Here is a 16,906-nt window from a genome sequence, read left to right as displayed (position 1 = left end):
TGAATGGCAGTGAATAAGTCTGCTGTAGAACTGCTGCCTTAATTAATAAGATTAAACGCATCAAACCTGGAGTGACCAAGCTGCTGCAGGATTCACTGGCTTTCTAAAGGGGTATCAGAGAAATGGACCCCTTCATTCTCTGCCGACACATGCAGAGACACACACACCTGAGCCAGCACCTTGTTTTGCTCCAGAGGTCAAAGGTCACACAGACTAGGCTTCTCCTTTGGACCACCCACTTTGAGCCATGGAATGAAGTGCAACTGAAAGTACCACTCCTCAAAGTTGTACTAAACTACTTCAAATGTTTCCTGTGTATATTGTGAGAAATGCATTAGCTGCTATGATATAATGTCACAACTAGTGGCTAGTGGCTAGTGGTTAGAGAGTTTGATCTCTAACCCTAGGGCTGTGGGTTCGAATCTCGGGCTGGCAATACCACGACTGAGTTGTCCTTGAGCAAGGCATTGAACCCCCAACTGCTCCCCGGGCGCCGCTGCATAAATGGCTGCCCACTGCTCTGAGTGTGTGTGCACAATGTGTGTGTGTTCACTGCTGTGTGTGTACACTTTGGATGGGTTAAATGCAGAGCATGAATTCTGAGTATGGGTCACCATACTTGGCTGAATGTCACGTCACTTTAAAAAATTACTTTACAATCCTTCTTCCCAGGGCTAATTTTCTTTCAAACCTGAAAAACTTAAAAAAACATTAGTTATATTAAAATGATTTACAAATGACTTTTGTATACATACAATTGTAATATATGTACATACACTCATGCAAAATATAAATTATATATAAACACGCATACTTTCAAAGGTGGAGCCTGTAATATCTGTTTTCCAAAGAAGTACAACAATTTAAAGGTGAAAAAGAACAGCATTTATTTAAACAGAAATCTTTTGTAAAATTGTAAATGTATTTGCTGTAAATAGAGCGATTTAATGCATCCTTGTCAAATAAAAGTAAACACAAGAAGAAAAAAATCTTGCTGACCCCATCTTAAATGTTCTGTAATCTCAAAAATGTCACTAGTCCAAATGTTGTGTGTAAATGCAATGAGAAGGCAGCCCTTTATTTTCAATCTAGATTAAAACTCTTGACTGATTCTCAGTCCTAATAACACATCATATCTAACTGAGGTCTGCTCTGGTCAATTGGTGCACACATGTAGGCTCATTAGCAGACCTTTGATGAGGCTCACACAATGTCACGACCACGTAAACAGGCATTCACATCCGCTCACACACAGGTTGCTAGGAAGCAGATATGGCCCTTGCTGACCCATTGTTGAGTCTTGCAATGAATAATACATCTCAGATTCTGCAAACTCTGCCTCAACAGTGGGATACTTGGTTTTTGAAAGCTTGAAGGTTTTAAACATTATTTAGTGGTCTGATCTTTAATCAAAAGCATTTGGTAATACTTCTAGTAACATTTAGCTTAATATTGTTTTGTATGTGTTGAACATTTACAGGCAATGCAAACCACTCTTATAAATTATAGCAGATATTTAGTCAGAGGTACCTGAGTTTGGGAGAATATTTGGGCCTTCTGACACTCCTCCAAACTGAGAGCAAATGCAGCCATGTTCCTCCGTGCCATTCGCCTGAACTATCTACTGATCACTCTCCACTCCCATGGCCTGATTAATGACAGAGTTATTAAAAGTGAAATAATCGAGTAAAATAAGAAATACAATGTATACAGTTGTGTATTTACAGCAAAGAGATTGCAATTGTTTTAAAAAACAAAACAAAAAAACAGAGCATGTAGGATCCTGCTCTAATGCAAAGGTGAATATGGTGCCACAGGCCTCGATGACATTTATTTATGCTAATAGGGGACTGTGGGAACCACAATGCTTAAAGGTCTCCAGCGTTTGGTAAGGCTGCTGTGTGTTGCAAGGAATTCCCGCTGGAATGTGCTGTGGATGGACAAGTGCAAAGCAAACAAGTTCGACAGTCGATTTATTCTTCGCCCTATCCCTAACCCATCCGACCCATATGTTTAGAGAGAGCCTGGGATGAGGGATTTAGGAAAGACACCGGTGATAGTACAAGCCAGTCCCCTGATATGAACTCTAATTAAATATCTGTTTCAACTGTCAGGTGTTATTTAACTCAGTGTCAATGAACAGAAGAAACATAATTAAAAATGCATAGAAAGCAAGCATAAATACTAAAACAGTTTAAATGCTATCAAATGCTTTAGGAGAGATCTTGTAAAAGATTTGGTCATTTCATATGACAAAAGTATCATAACAATGACATTTCAATAAATGCTTAGAATATAACAAAAGCAAGTAACAGTAAAATATTAGAGTATAACATCACCAGCGAGCTGTTTAATATTATTAAACAGATGCTGATGGGTCAATAAAGCGGTTCTAATTCCAGCATACAGTATGAATACAGTCACAGTTAAAGCTATATGAAGCAATTTCAGTAACTAAAGAGACGGTATCATTTAAGTTTGGGATTTGTAAGAAATGTTAAGGTCTTGTGCTCACCAAGGCTGCATTTATTTATCAGAATTAGAGTTAAAACAGTAATAGTGAAATGAAATATCATTAAAGTTTATATTACAAATATTTTTTTTTAAATAACTTATTCCTGTGATTCAAAGCTGAATTTTCAGCATCATTACTCCAGTCTTCAGTGTCACATGATCCTTCAGAAATCATTCTAATATGTTGATTTGCTGCTCAAGAAACATTTCTTATTACCATCAGTGTTGCAAATAGTTTAGTTATTTTCCGTCAATTTAATGCACCCGTTGAAAAAAAAAAACAAAAAAAAAAACAATTACACCAAATTTTTCAACAGTACTCATATAATACAATTTAGCAATACTTTTAAATATGTGTAAATGGTTTTCACCTAGTTGCACTGTATTCTTTGTTGATGTGCGCCATCTGCTGGTTGGAAACAGCATATAGCCCAAATCATGAAACTGTGCAATTACCTAAACCAGTGGTTCTCAATACCAGTCCTCATGCACCACTGCTCTGCACATCTCTTATCACCTCAGACATTTGTTCTATTCCACCGTAAGTGCCCTGCGAAGTGGACATCACAGGATATTCCGCCGTTACTCCAGTTCGAAGAAGCATATGTTCCAATCATGAATTTAAATTGTATTTATTTAAAGAGGTAAATTATGTCACACTTCTCAAGTAGGTTTCATCTGTGTGTAAAGACACTGCAGGCTGTGGCATAGCACAAATCCAAGACTGAATGTTGAAGTAAATGGACTTCCTGCGCTGAGGGAGTAAGAAGCAAAGGTAGGGACCATGGCAATAAAATAATACTAACTTATCATTAAAAATGTGCAAATATGTCTAATTGGACAATATCCTTATTTCAGATACCACATTGGGTCAGCATCACTTGATCTTCTCATTCGCTTTCATTATCTTTTTTATCTGGAGAGATTAGTAGACATTATGTGTATGCCACTAAAGCTTTTTGTCAGTATCAAATTGTTTTGCTGGTACAGAAAGAAATTAAAACCAAAATATGATGTCATGGAAACCACAACTATTTACAGTATATGTAGAGAACTCTGTGAATGGTACCATCCTTAATAAGTCAACAAACCTCTACACTGATGAAGTAACTGAAGGAATCGATTTACTGCGTAACTAAGCCTTTAACCTAAAAAAAAAACATAATAATAATAATAATAACAATTTGAATTAGAGGCTGTAAATGCAACATCATTCAACATAATTCTTGCTGGATCATAAGAATGAATAATATGTATAAGAAGAAAGCATGACAGAGAAAGACATCTCTGCAGCATTCGACCCTACACTAGCCAACTGAGGGATACCTTTTTCCTTCAGGCTATCAAAGTAATGAAATGTCAGAAGAACTAATACACCCTACAGCATACTCCCACAACACAGTATGCCACACACTGCACTTTAACTAAAACCCAGTTCAATACTGGACTATAATGTACATACTGCACTAAATACAATGCATCTGCTGCAACTTGATAACATCCAATGCACATCCATGACATTTTGCGTATCCAGCTCATGTATATTCTGTTGCACCATATATTATGCAAATCTATGTCTACATAATGCAGAATGTGTACATACTGTGTATAATTGTGCATTGTTAACCGTATGTACATACTGTGTATAATGTATTGCTAACAAGTATGTCTAGTAGTACACTGTGTACTGAGTATATGTATGTGTATAGTGACATTGTCTGTATGTCTATATGTTAATTGATTCTGTGCTGTCTGGAGCTCGCTCCCAAGAATGTCACTCACCAAGGCACATGTGCTTTGGTGATGTGACAATAAAAGTGATTTGAATCTATACATTACGATTCAACATCAAGAGTTTACATTTTTCATAGTTTTTATTAACTTTTTTAGATAGTTAAACAAGTTATTTTTTCAGTTCCCTTAAATACTTCTGTGGCGAGACAAATTAAGTCCAAGTATATTTCTTTGATAATGTAATAAATTTGCATGAATAATAACTACACAAGTTAAAATTGTTGTTTAATAAACAAACGATTTATTCTGCAAAGCTCGCTGCACTCACTGCTTAAAACGACATATCAACTGTCCATGTTGCTGTCAGATCATATTTTACATATGTTGTATTTATTATGATTATTCTCATCATGACGATGGCAAATTTATTTTACCTTCAAAAAAGCTGGAAGCAGCTATCACTTTTCCTGCAACAAAGAAGAGGACATGGTGATTTTATAACGAACAAATAAAATAACGTTTGCTATTGTATGACTGTTGTATACTCATGCCACTAGGAGCAGCGAGCTGCAGGGGAGTCATTTCCCCAAACTGCTCCTGCTGCATATCTGTTATTACTTATGATAGCATAATGAATGCGAATAACATCATACAAGTTACGGAACCACCACACACGCGGTAGCCAGGTGAAACACACTAAGAGCGGAAGTTTGCAAAATCTAAATTCTCTAAAAACTGACTCAGGCCATCCAAGATGCATATAATGGATATGATTATTACAAACACGCAGCTTTTCAACTGCAAGAGTCATGTGGATTACTAGTGGATTATTATGATGTTTAGCAGCTGTTTGGACTCTCATTCTGACGGCACCCAATTCACTGCAGAGAATCCATTGATGAGCAAGTGATGTAATGCTACATTTTTCTAATTCTGTTCCAATTAAGAAACAAATTAATCTACATGTTTAATAGCCTAAGTGTGAGTCAATTTCACCAAATCTTAATTTCTGGATAAACTATTCCTTTAATGCTCTAACCTAATGACAGCAGAATCATCACACATTCTTTTCCCCTTGTCATAATCTGCAGCTTCCAAGAACAGGATGTGTCAGTGAAAAACCACAATATTTTGGTTAGCAACAGGAAAAAATGTGAATGTATCTTTTAGAGAATCTTTTCACTAAATCTTTATACATAATCTTTATGACTTTTCATTTTTGTTATTGTCTCTGTTTTTGCCATAAGAGAAAGATGCATTTCTATGTGGTAAAGGATAGAACTCGAATTATTAGAGGGTGAATTCACACCTTCATGACTGACGTCTCTAAAATAGCATCCAGAAAGGAGTTATTTTCAGTGGTCACCCTCTCTGCCACACCAGTGGACCTCTCATAGTTGTCCAAAAGCTTCATGAAGCTTGTTGAGAGGCAAGCAAAATCACAATTTGAAATAACATAAGACAGTTTTGCTTGGGAAAAATATTTCATGTCTGGCCGTTTGGATGTATATGAAACACATGTAAACCTTTACTTCATTTCTTCTAGATTTTGTGCGAATTTGTAAAGTTTCAAATACTTAAAAAACAAAGTAGAAAGACTGAAAACTCAAGCTCCTTTATGTAAAATATTTTAATGCTGATCTGATTTTTCATGCTCCTGACTTCCTTTACTTGCCTTCTATTTTATATCTGTTTCATGATTCTATTCAACTCATACTAATATGATGTGATTTAAGTTTACATGAGGGTTTCAAATCAGCATTTCAGATTCAAATATTTCTGGTAACATGTTGTTATCAGGCAACCATGTGGTTTCTTTCATAAATCAAAAGGAGAGACCGAATGCAGTATAAAACAGCATTTAGAATTCCACAAATCGACTTTAAGATTAACGGCCTGCCTAAACTACATTTTATAAAGGATATTGGTGCATCCATGTTAAATGCATGTTTCAACACAGCTCCATGGATAAATAAGCTTTAGTGCAAACTAATGAAATGTCATTCACTAGTTCACGCTTACATATAATTAGCTGAGGTATGGTATGCGTATTTGGCGTGCTGTCCGGGGAAGGGCTCCGAGCTCGGGAATGGCCCGAACCTAGAGTACCCCCCAAAAAAAGCAAATGTACAAGAGGACAGCCGCCAGTTTAAAGAATGTCCCCCCCAAAAAGCATGGAGTACTGGCGGGGGCTGATTTGGTTTCCTGAGAAGTCGTCTCGTCGGCGGGCTGGAAGGGCCTACGTACTCCAGAGGGAGCGACCTGGGCATTGGGAGAGTAGGCCCTACCGGCTGCAGCTATTGAACTACGTAGTTGTTGGCGCCCGGTCGGTAGGGCTCGAGCCGATGCTCAACTGGAGCTTGTGGCATTGGAACGGTGAGCCCTACCGGCCAATGAGGAGGAGCAGCGTGGTTGTGGTGCCCGACCGGGAGGACCCGAGTTGCCTCGACCGGAATAGGTCACGGTGTTGGCCTACTGGCTGATAGCCCCTGCTATTCAGTGGGCGAAGGGCCTAAAGCTGACCGAGAAGGCCCATGAAGCCTCCGACAGGAGATTGAGACTCAGAATGACGGACGTCTGGGTCCTCTCGGTTTGGCAGATAAAAAGCTTTGGGCTGGCCGACAAGGAGGACTCTGGCGACATCCGAAGGGAGATCCCGACTCACGGCATCGGATGGATGAGACTCACTTGCGGCCGGCAAGCATAGGCCCGACCGGGAGAACTCTCGCCAGACGTCTGAAGGGAGCACACGCATCAGACGGGTAAGCCTCGCCGGACGGGGAGGGTGGAAAGGAAGACCCGACTGGGAGGACTCTCGCGGCATCCGATGGGGCATTAAACTCAGAACATCGAACGGGTAAGCCTCGCCAGGTGGGGTTAAAAGATGTGAGGGTAGCCGAGAGTTGTTGGGGTTTTTTTTTTTTTTTTTTGCAGGATTTGGCGAGAGGACGAGACTCGTAGCGGCGGACGGTTAAGCCTCGCCTATCGTCAAATGGAAAGGGAAGTTGCATGGCCGAGAGACTGTTACCGACGTCCGAAGGGAGCACACGCATCGAACGGGTAAGCCTCGCTGGCCATAGAAAAGGAAAAGGTAAGGTCGTCTAACCGGGAGGCTCTCGCTGGCGTCCGAAGGGAGCACACGCATCGAACGGGTAAGCCTCTCCGGATGTGTGAAAGAAAAGTTAACGATAGGTGGCCAGGAGGCTCTTGCCAGCATCCAACGGGGACTTCCGGTTCCCCAAAAACAACTGGGTGAGCCTCGCAGGTCCTAGGATGGAAAAGGTAAGTTTGTGTGGTCGTTAGGCTGTCGTCGGCGTCTTATGGGAGTTTGCTACTCACGGCAAGAGACGGGTAAGCCTTGACGACCGTAGGAAGGAGGGTTTATTTGTGTGTTTGGTACCTGCGGCATCGAACGGCTTGCTTGTAGGTTTTGTAACCTAAACCACGTGGAATGGTCGTGGTTGGCTGGCCAGGAGGCTCTCGCCAGCGTCCGATGGGAGCGCTCTCATCGAACGGGTGAGCCTCACTGGCCAAGGATGGAAAGGTTGTCCAGCCGGGAGGCTCTTACCTTCGGCCGACAGGAGCTTAGCTCCCGGAATCGAACGGTTAAGCCTCGCTGGCCAAAGGACGGAAAAGGTAAGTTTGTCTAGCCGGGAAGCTCCCACCTACGTCCAATGGGAGCCTTGACTCCATGCATTGGATGGGTAAACCTCTCCGTACGTAAGACAGAATGGCAAAAGGGTAGCCGGGGGCTTTCACCTACGTCCGATGGGAGTGTGAGCTCCTGGCAACGAACGGGTAAGCCTTGCTGGCTGCAGAATGGAAAAGGTGAGGTTGTCTGGCCGGGAGGCTTTCGTCGGCATCCGATGGGAGCTCGAGCTCCTGGCATCGAAGAGAGAAGCCTTGCCGGCCATAGGATAGAAAAAAGGTAAGGTTATCTGGCCGGGAGGCTATGGCCGGCATCCGGTGTTAATCTGGCTTTTTAATCGGGTAAGCTTCGCTGGTGGTCGGATGGAAAGTCCAAAATTGCTTAAGCGGGAAAGCATCTGACAGGAGTTTAATACTCACGGGCCTGGTTTCACAAATGGGGTTATGCTTAAGCCAGGACTAGGCCTTAGTTAAATTAAGATATTTAAGCAACTTTTACAAAAATGCCTTAGAGGAAAATTTTACAGGTGTGCATCTTGACACAGAACAATGACACTGACATGTTTTAAGATGTGTCAGAGCAAGATATTTTCAGTTGAGACAGCTCAAACATGTATTTTAGTCTGGGACTAGCTTAAGCCTTGTCTGTGAAACCATGGGACGATGTCATACGAGTAAGCTTTGCTGATAGTTGAACGGAGAAGGCAAAGGTTGGCTCAACCGGGAGCACTCTTGCAGCGCCTGACAGGGAGTTCGATACTAAGGAGGATTTGGTTGTCTACGAGGGTAGACGCTGTGAGGCTTACTTGAATAATTGTTTAGCAAATCCAATAAGCTGCTTCCGATAATGAGTCCGAAAAATCTTGGTGCAGTCATTGTATTCGAAATTAAGCGTGCAAAAATAAATTGGATTTCCTGTGCTAGTGTACCCCAAATAGGTGCCATGTATCGGCGATGTGGTCGTTGTCGAATTGTCATATTGTCAGCACATGAGATCGATGGTACATATCGACGATGTAATCGTGCATGGGTGGAGTAAGAGAAAGATTCTTTATACTTGTCTGAGCTTACTATTTGCCATTTTAACCATGCAGGTGCACGAAAAAGCCTATGGAATCACCAATAATCGAAAAAATATATATTTTTCGGACGTACTGATAAACTGGCATTAAATATAAAATACTATATTTAAAACCGCTAGTTCATGTAGTCGGCACTACTGTCATCTCACTTGTCCTGTTTTTTTTTTTTTTACTATAGTAGATTCCATTTAAAGTCCAACGATTTAACCCTAATATGGACGTAAACAAATGCCTTAAATATAAGGTATTCAAAAACCGGTAAGTTCATATATTTGGACTGAGTTCGGTTGAAATGCCTTGGTCATACGCGCTCCGGACCACATGCCTCATGATGGGACCGACGCGCCGCCCCTGAGACCAGAATGAGATGCATTCTAATGTAACTGTGGCATTAAACTCCGTTAGTGAGAGCTCCTTTAAAATATGGCACGTATCGGATTTACCTGTTAAAGTACGATGGAATACCTTATATCTGCAAACGATGCATGTCTATTTGTGGATGGAGACTTCTTTGCCACCTGCAGGCTCACGTCATCCTTTGAGAGCACGGGCGAGCGTGAAGTGCAGTGCTGAGATAGGATAACGGAGCGGTTTGATAGCTGAATTATGGTAGGCCGCCTAATAATTATAATAATAAAAACGTTGATTGGAGAATGGGCCTAATATCGTCTTGGCTATTGTCGATACATGATGCTGTCACCGCAACCTAGGATGCATGGCATACCTATAAGCGGAAATTATTTTATTTTTTTTGCGTGTGAACAGACGCTGCTGTGGCAGTGGGGAGATACGGGAAAGGCTCCTGCAGGAGCAAACACTGCTGCGGTAGCGAGGAGGTATAGGAAAGGCTCCTGCGGGAGCAGACACTGCTGCGGCAGTGGGGAGATACGGGAAAGGCTCCTGCGGGAGCAGACACTGCTGCGGCAGTGAGGAGGTACAGGAAAGGCTCCTGCGGGAGCAGACACTACTGCAGCAGTGGGGAGGTATAGGAAAGGCTCCTGCGGGAGCAGACACTGCTGCGGCAGTGGGGAGATACGGGAATGGCTCCTGCGGGAGCAGACACTGCTGCGGCAGTGATGAGGTATAGGAAAGGCTCCTGCGGGAGCAGACACTGCTGCGGCAGTGAGGAGGTACGTGTAAGGCTACTTGCTTCGGCTGCTGTAGATGTTGGCTGTAGGAAGAGTAAAAAAGGGTTAGTAACATTTGATGGGGCAAGCTACAAATGAATGGGTAGCCTACTGTGTCACCAGCTCAGCAATTGGTTGCCTGATTTGACAATTCCTCAAGCCTTGTCCACGTTATTAGGTTCCTGTTGGAAAAGCATCTTTCCTCTCGTTTGGCCTCCGGGCTCTTTAGACGGTCTCCCGAGGGGATACGTTTGGAACACTGTTTTCACGTTGTAGTATGGACTGTGGAAACAGAGGCTTTTGGAAACGATGAAGCATGTTTAGTCTTGTAAGACGTTGTACCGAAAGACATGATTACAGCAGTAACGTTAACCCCTTACCAGTCACCCCTCATTTTTGGCATGGAGACAGAAATTACGTACCCAAAATAAAGATGTTTCTGCTCATGATTCTTTCTGACTAGATCCATGATCAACATTTGTCCACGAGCTAACACTTCGACGTTTACCGATTAGGAATAGGAATCGTTTTCCTGGCATAATTACTGAATAAATGTCACTGAAATGATGTTTTATCGAAATATTGGTCAATTGGCTTTCAATTGATGCATGGTTTATCCAGATCAGGTAAGAGAGTGATGTTAAACGTGCTGTGAAAAAGAACGATAATAAACTGGGGCCGTTGGCGATGCTTGCAAGCAAATGGGTAAATGGCAGTTATGTGCTATTCGCTTCCAAGTGGTTTCTAAAGATGTTTACTTGCCAGTTTTTTCGTATTACGGTCCTTAAAGTCCCCGTGAAACGGAAGTTGCAAACGACTTTTCTCCAGTGTTGTGACGCATTTCCGAGAGAAACGGAATGATAAATGAGGAAAGTAGTGGGCGTGGCTTATTTTCCAACTAGCACCTGATTGGATCTAGATAAGTAGGTGTTTCATTTAAAAAATGGAGGCAGATCTAAATGCAAGTTTACAATCGGTTGTTGAGGATTACTCGCCACCTGAATCACTGCAATTTAGTTTTCAGCAGGAAAAAGGAGGAAGATGAGAACAGGAACACACGGAGGATGATTTACAAAAATGCACCTCCTTGCCATCTCTCCTTTCACGCGCTGTCAATGCTCGCCACACACAGGCAGCCTGTCTACTGTCAGTTTGATGGGCGTGGTTACGGTTTAAGCAGACACCAAATTCCTCAAGCCTACGTCATCAGTGGAGGTCCTCCAATGCAGAGGGCAGGGGCATTTTCAGATTTTGATTAAAGATTATGAAGGCAAATTTTTTTTTTTTTTTGAGTGGATTGGCTCGCATGGATTGTTCAGCACAAAACGATCAATTTAGGCAAACAAAGTAAATATAGTCAATTTTGATTTCATGTGGACTTTAAAAGGCGACAGTTATTTTACTCACACTTGCTATCCTGCGTTGAAACACTATGGCGAATGAAAGTGACGTGACATTCAGCCAAGTATGGTGACCCATACTAAGAATTCGTGCTCTGCATTTAACCCATCCGAAGTGCACACACACAGAGCAGTGAACACACACACACACACACACTGTGAGCAGCCATTTATGCTGCGGCGCCCGGGGAGCAGTTGGGGGTTCGATGCCTTGCTCAAGGGCACCTAAGTCGTGGTATTGAAGGTGGAGAGAGCACTGTACATGCACTCCACCCACCACAATTCCTGCCGGCCCGGGACTCGAACTCACAACCCCTTCGATAGGGAGTCCGACTCTCTAACCATTAGGCCACGACTTCCCTTGCCTTGCGGATTTAGATGAATTTTGAGTGATCACACCGGTGAATGGTGAAATAGGTCCTTAAATTATTTTGTCCTACCAGAAAACTTGCATAGAAATTAAAATCCAGAGACTTACGAGCATTTTTTTTTCTTCCTTCATGGAACTTAAGTCTGTATCATTTGCGTGAGGTTTAAACGTGCGCGGTAAGGCGAATGTAATGCCTTTGCTTCGTGGTTAAAAGTGGCATCATCATCCGACGGAACGTTTGTATCTGTAGCCAAATCTACGCGCAATCCACACTCCAGATCGGCAGGTGGCGGTAATGCACCTTTACGCTGGTTTGCCAAAACCGCCATAAAACACTAGCAGAAGAAGACGGAACTGTGTCATGACGTCGTTTAACATCTCGGTTACGTATGTAACCTTGGTTCCCTGAATAGGGAACGAGATGCTGCGGTGACGTCACCACGTATGGGAACACCTTCGGTGTGACGAATGTCTGAAGCCCTATACCATCCCGCCAATCCTATTGGCCAAATAGCGCGTGGCACCGCCCAGCATGCGTAGGCATATATATACCTGGTGCCGCGCGCCATTTACCTCAGATTTCATGACGAGAAGAGAAGAAAGCTATCAAGGTACGGCACGGCCAGAACCGCAGCATCTCGTTCCCTATTCAGGGAACCAAGGTTACATACGTAACCGAGATGTTCCCTTTCATAGGTCACTTCGATGCTGCGGTGACGTCACCACGTATGGGAACGCTATACCATCACGCCTGACGTACCTGATAGCTTGGATCCAAGGAAGCATCTGCTCAAGCGGAGAGAACCCGGGAGCCAGGAGCCATCCTCACCTCCAGACTGTAAGACCTGATAAAAGTGCTCGGTGAGGACCAGCCTGCCGCAGCACAGATATCATTCATAGAAGATCCACTGAGAAAGGCTTAAGAAGAAGCCACTGTTCTCGTGGAATGACCTTTTACTCCTAAGGGCGAAGCGAGCCCGCGCGCCTCATAGGCCAAGGAAATAGCCTCCACCAGCCAATGGGACATGCGCTGTTTCGTAACTGCATGGCCCTTATTCTTATGTCCAAAACAGACAAACAGCTGGTCAGACTCACGCCATGGGGCAGTGCGATCCACATAAGTCTTCAACGCCCTCACAGGGCAAAGACTTAGATCTCCAGACTCTGTCGCAGCAGGAGAAAAGGCCTCCAGGACCACCTGCTGAAATGAAAAGGATTAGACGCGACCCTAGGAACATAATTAGGCCTAGGTCGCAACAACACTTTCACAGAGCCTGGTGCAAACTCCATGCACGAGGGTGAGACAGAGAGAGCCTGTAAATCCCCAACTCTTTTAAGGGAGGATAAAGCCATGAGAAGAAGTGTCTTCAGAGACAGGAGCTTATCCGATACAGTTTCCAGGGGCTCAAACGGATGCCCTGACAAACCCAGTAACACAATGGATAAATCCCATGAAGGAACTCGCACAGGGCGGAAAGGCCTCAACAGTCGCGCACCCTGTATAAAGCGAGAAACCAGTGGATGACGACCCACTGAAACACCACCTATATGCTCATGGTGAGCTGAGATAGCTGCCACATAAACCTTCAGGGTGGCTGGTGTCAATCCCTCCGAAAAACGGTCTTGAAGAAACTCCAGTACTGAAGCCACAGGGCAGTAAACTGGATCCACATCATGAGTTTCACACCATGTCATAAACAGTTTCCACTTGAAAGCATATAAGCGTCTCGTAGAAACTGCTCTAGAGTTCAGTATAGTCTCGGTAGTTTCAGCAGAAAGACCGGGACATATCAACTCACTCCGCTCAGAGGCCACGCCCACAGGTTCCACAGATCTGGCCTGGGATGCCAGATCCGTCCCTGTGCTTGCGATAATAAATCCCATCTGAGGGGAATCTCCACCGGAGAGCCCGCTAACAGATTGATGAGATCCGCAAACCACGGCTGTGTGTGCCATCGCGGAGCCACCAGCAACAGCTGTCCCACTCTGTCCCGCCGTATTCTGCATAATACCGCTGGGACCAGCCGAATCGGAGGAAACGCATACAAGCTGGTCCTGGGCCAGCTGTGAGCTAGCGCATCCAGACCCAGGGGTGATGGAGGGCTTAGGGAGAACCATAGCGGGCAATGCGTAGTCGTGCTCGACGCGAATAAATCCACTTCCGCTTCCCCGAAAATATGCCATAGGTGATTCACCGTTTGGGGGTGTAATCTCCATTCCCCTTGTTCCAGAGTCTGCCTGGATAATAAATCCGCTCCGAAGTTCAGTCGTCCGGGGATGTGAACAGCCCGGATCGACAGAAATTTGTCGTGAGACCAAAGAAGAATCCGCCTCGCCAGTCTGCACAGAGGGCGAGAACGTAATCCTCCCTGATGGTTCAGATAAGCCACGACCGCAGTGTTGTCCGTTCTGAGAAGCACATGACGGCCGGTCAGTAGACTCGAAAAATACTGGAGAGCCAGAAAAACCGCCAGTAATTCCAATTTGTTTATGTGCCAGCTGCGTTGTGCCGCTGTCCACACTCCGTGGGCTGGGCGCCCCTGACAAACAGCTCCCCACCCGGTCAAAGACGCGTCTGTCGTGACAGTCTCTCGGGAAGCGCAAATTCCCAGCCGAACCCCGGTGAGGAGAAATTCGGCTGATGTCCATTGTTTTAATGACATCACACACCTCCGCGTCACCGAGATCGTTCGATGCGGAGAACAACGGGGTGAAATATTCTGTCGTTTCGTCCACTACTGAAACAGGCGCATGTAAAGCAAACCCAGATGAATCACGGGAAGCGCCGCCGCCATTAGACCTAGTAGTCTGAGGCACAGTCTCACTGTCACTGTGTGACCCGCCCTGAAGTGCTGAACGCATGACGTAATCGACTGAGCGCGCGGGACAGAAAGCTTTGCTGTCATCGCGCGAGAGTCCAAATCTACTCCCAGAAAGGTAATCCGTTGAGAGGGGATTAATACACTTTTCTGGAAGTTTGTGCGTAAACCCAGGCTGTGTAAATGATTTAGCACAATATCTCGATGAGAGTGTGCTTGAGTCTGAGATTGCGCTAACACCAGCCAGTCGTCCAGATAGTTTAACACACGGACGCCCCGGAGCCGCAACGGGGCCAGAGCTGCGTCCATGCATTTTGAGAATGTACGGGGAGCTAGCGCTAAGCCAAAGGGAAGAACGCGGTACTGATACGCTTTGCCCTCCAAAGCGAATCTGAGGAACTTCCGGTGTCTCTCGATGATCTGAATATGAAAATAAGCATCCTTCAGATCGATCGTGACAAACCAGTCGTTTGGTTGAATCTGAGACAAAATAGATTTTACCGTCAACATCTTGAATTTGCTCGACCTGAGTGCAAGATTTAGACGGCGTAAATCCAGAATGGGTCGTAATCCGCCGTCCTTTTTTGGTACCACAAAATAACGGCTGTAAAACCCTGACTCCATCTGAGAGGGGTGTACTTCTTCTATAGCCCCTTTGCTCAGTAGAGCTAACATTTCCTGTCTCAGCACCGCCATGTCCATCGGTTTCATCACCGTGGAGAGAATTCCACGGAAAGGGGGCGGGCCTTTCCGAAACTGAATGGTGTATCCGTGACAAATTGTGCGTAACACCCATTGAGAAATGCCGGGCAAGCGTTCCCACGCGGCCCGAAACAATATTAGCGTTTTTTTTTTTTTTTTTTTTTTTTTTTTGTTGTGTATAATCCTGAAGCGTATCCACGGCAGGATTTAATCCAACAAGATAAACATTGGGCCACGCTGCTAGCGAGAACGCGGCAGCTGTGTGAGCCGTCATACACTGGCCATCTTTGCCAGCCTCCGCGCCGTCCCTCAAACTCTGAAGGCTGGATTGTGCAGAGTGTCTGAGGGGGCGCGCGAATGAGAGCTCAGTTCAATGACGCTCGAGGTGCCTTTGCTGCGAGACAGTCAATGTTAGAGAACATGAAGGAAACGCATGCATCAAACTCGCTGCGTTTCGTTGTGTATAATCCTGAAGCGTATCCACGGCAGGATTTAATCCAACAAGATGAACATCGGGCCACGCCGCTAGCGAGAACGCGGCGGCTGTGTGAACCGTATACACTGGCCATCTTTGCCAGCCTCCGCGCCGTCCCTCAAACTCTAAAGACTGGATTGTGCAGAGTGTCTGAGGGGGCGCGCGAATGATAGCTCCGTTCAATGACGCTCGAGGTGCCTTTGCTGCGAGACAGTCAATGTTAGAGAACATGAAGGAAACGCATGCATCAAACTCGCTGCGTTTCGTTGTGTATAATCCTGAAGCGTATCCACGGCAGGATTTAATCCAACAAGATGAACATCGGGCCACGCCGCTAGCGAGAACGCGGCGGCTGTGTGAACCGTATACACTGGCCATCTTTGCCAGCCTCCGCGCCGTCCCTCAAACTCTAAAGACTGGATTGTGCAGAGTGTCTGAGGGGGCGCGCGAATGATAGCTCAGTTAAATGACGCTCGAGAAGCCTTTGCTGCGAGACAGTCAAATGTTAGTGTGTGGAAACTGCAGTGAGAGGCTTAGATGTGCATTAGCAGTCCAACAGCGCTCTCTGGAGGCGGGCACAGTCCTAAGCAAACATGAAGGAAAAACGCATGCGTCACATTCGCTGCGTTTCGTTGTGTATAATCCTGAAGCGTTTCCACGGCAGGATTTAATCCAACAAGATAAACATCGGGCCACGCCGCTAGCGAGAACGCGGTGGCTGTGTGAACCGTCATACGCTGGCCATCTTTGCCAGCCTCCGCGCCGTCCCTCAAACTCTGAAGACTGGATTGTGCAGAGTGTCTGAGGGGGCGCGCGAATGATAGCTCAGTTCAATGACGCTCGAGGTGCCCTTGCTGCGAGACAGTCAAAGTTAGAGTATGGGGACTGCAGTGAGAGGGTAGATGTGCATTAGCAGTCTAACAGCACTCTCAGTGAAGGGCATAGTCCCTGGCATATTAACATGAAGAAAAGCGTGTGCGTCAAACTCGCTGCGTTTCGTTGTATATAATCCTGAAGCGTATCCACGGCAGGATT

Source organism: Carassius carassius, chromosome 13 (assembly GCF_963082965.1).
Source record: "Carassius carassius chromosome 13, fCarCar2.1, whole genome shotgun sequence".
In the NCBI taxonomy this organism is placed as follows: Eukaryota; Metazoa; Chordata; class Actinopteri; order Cypriniformes; family Cyprinidae; genus Carassius; species Carassius carassius.
This window is presented reverse-complemented; position numbering follows the sequence as displayed.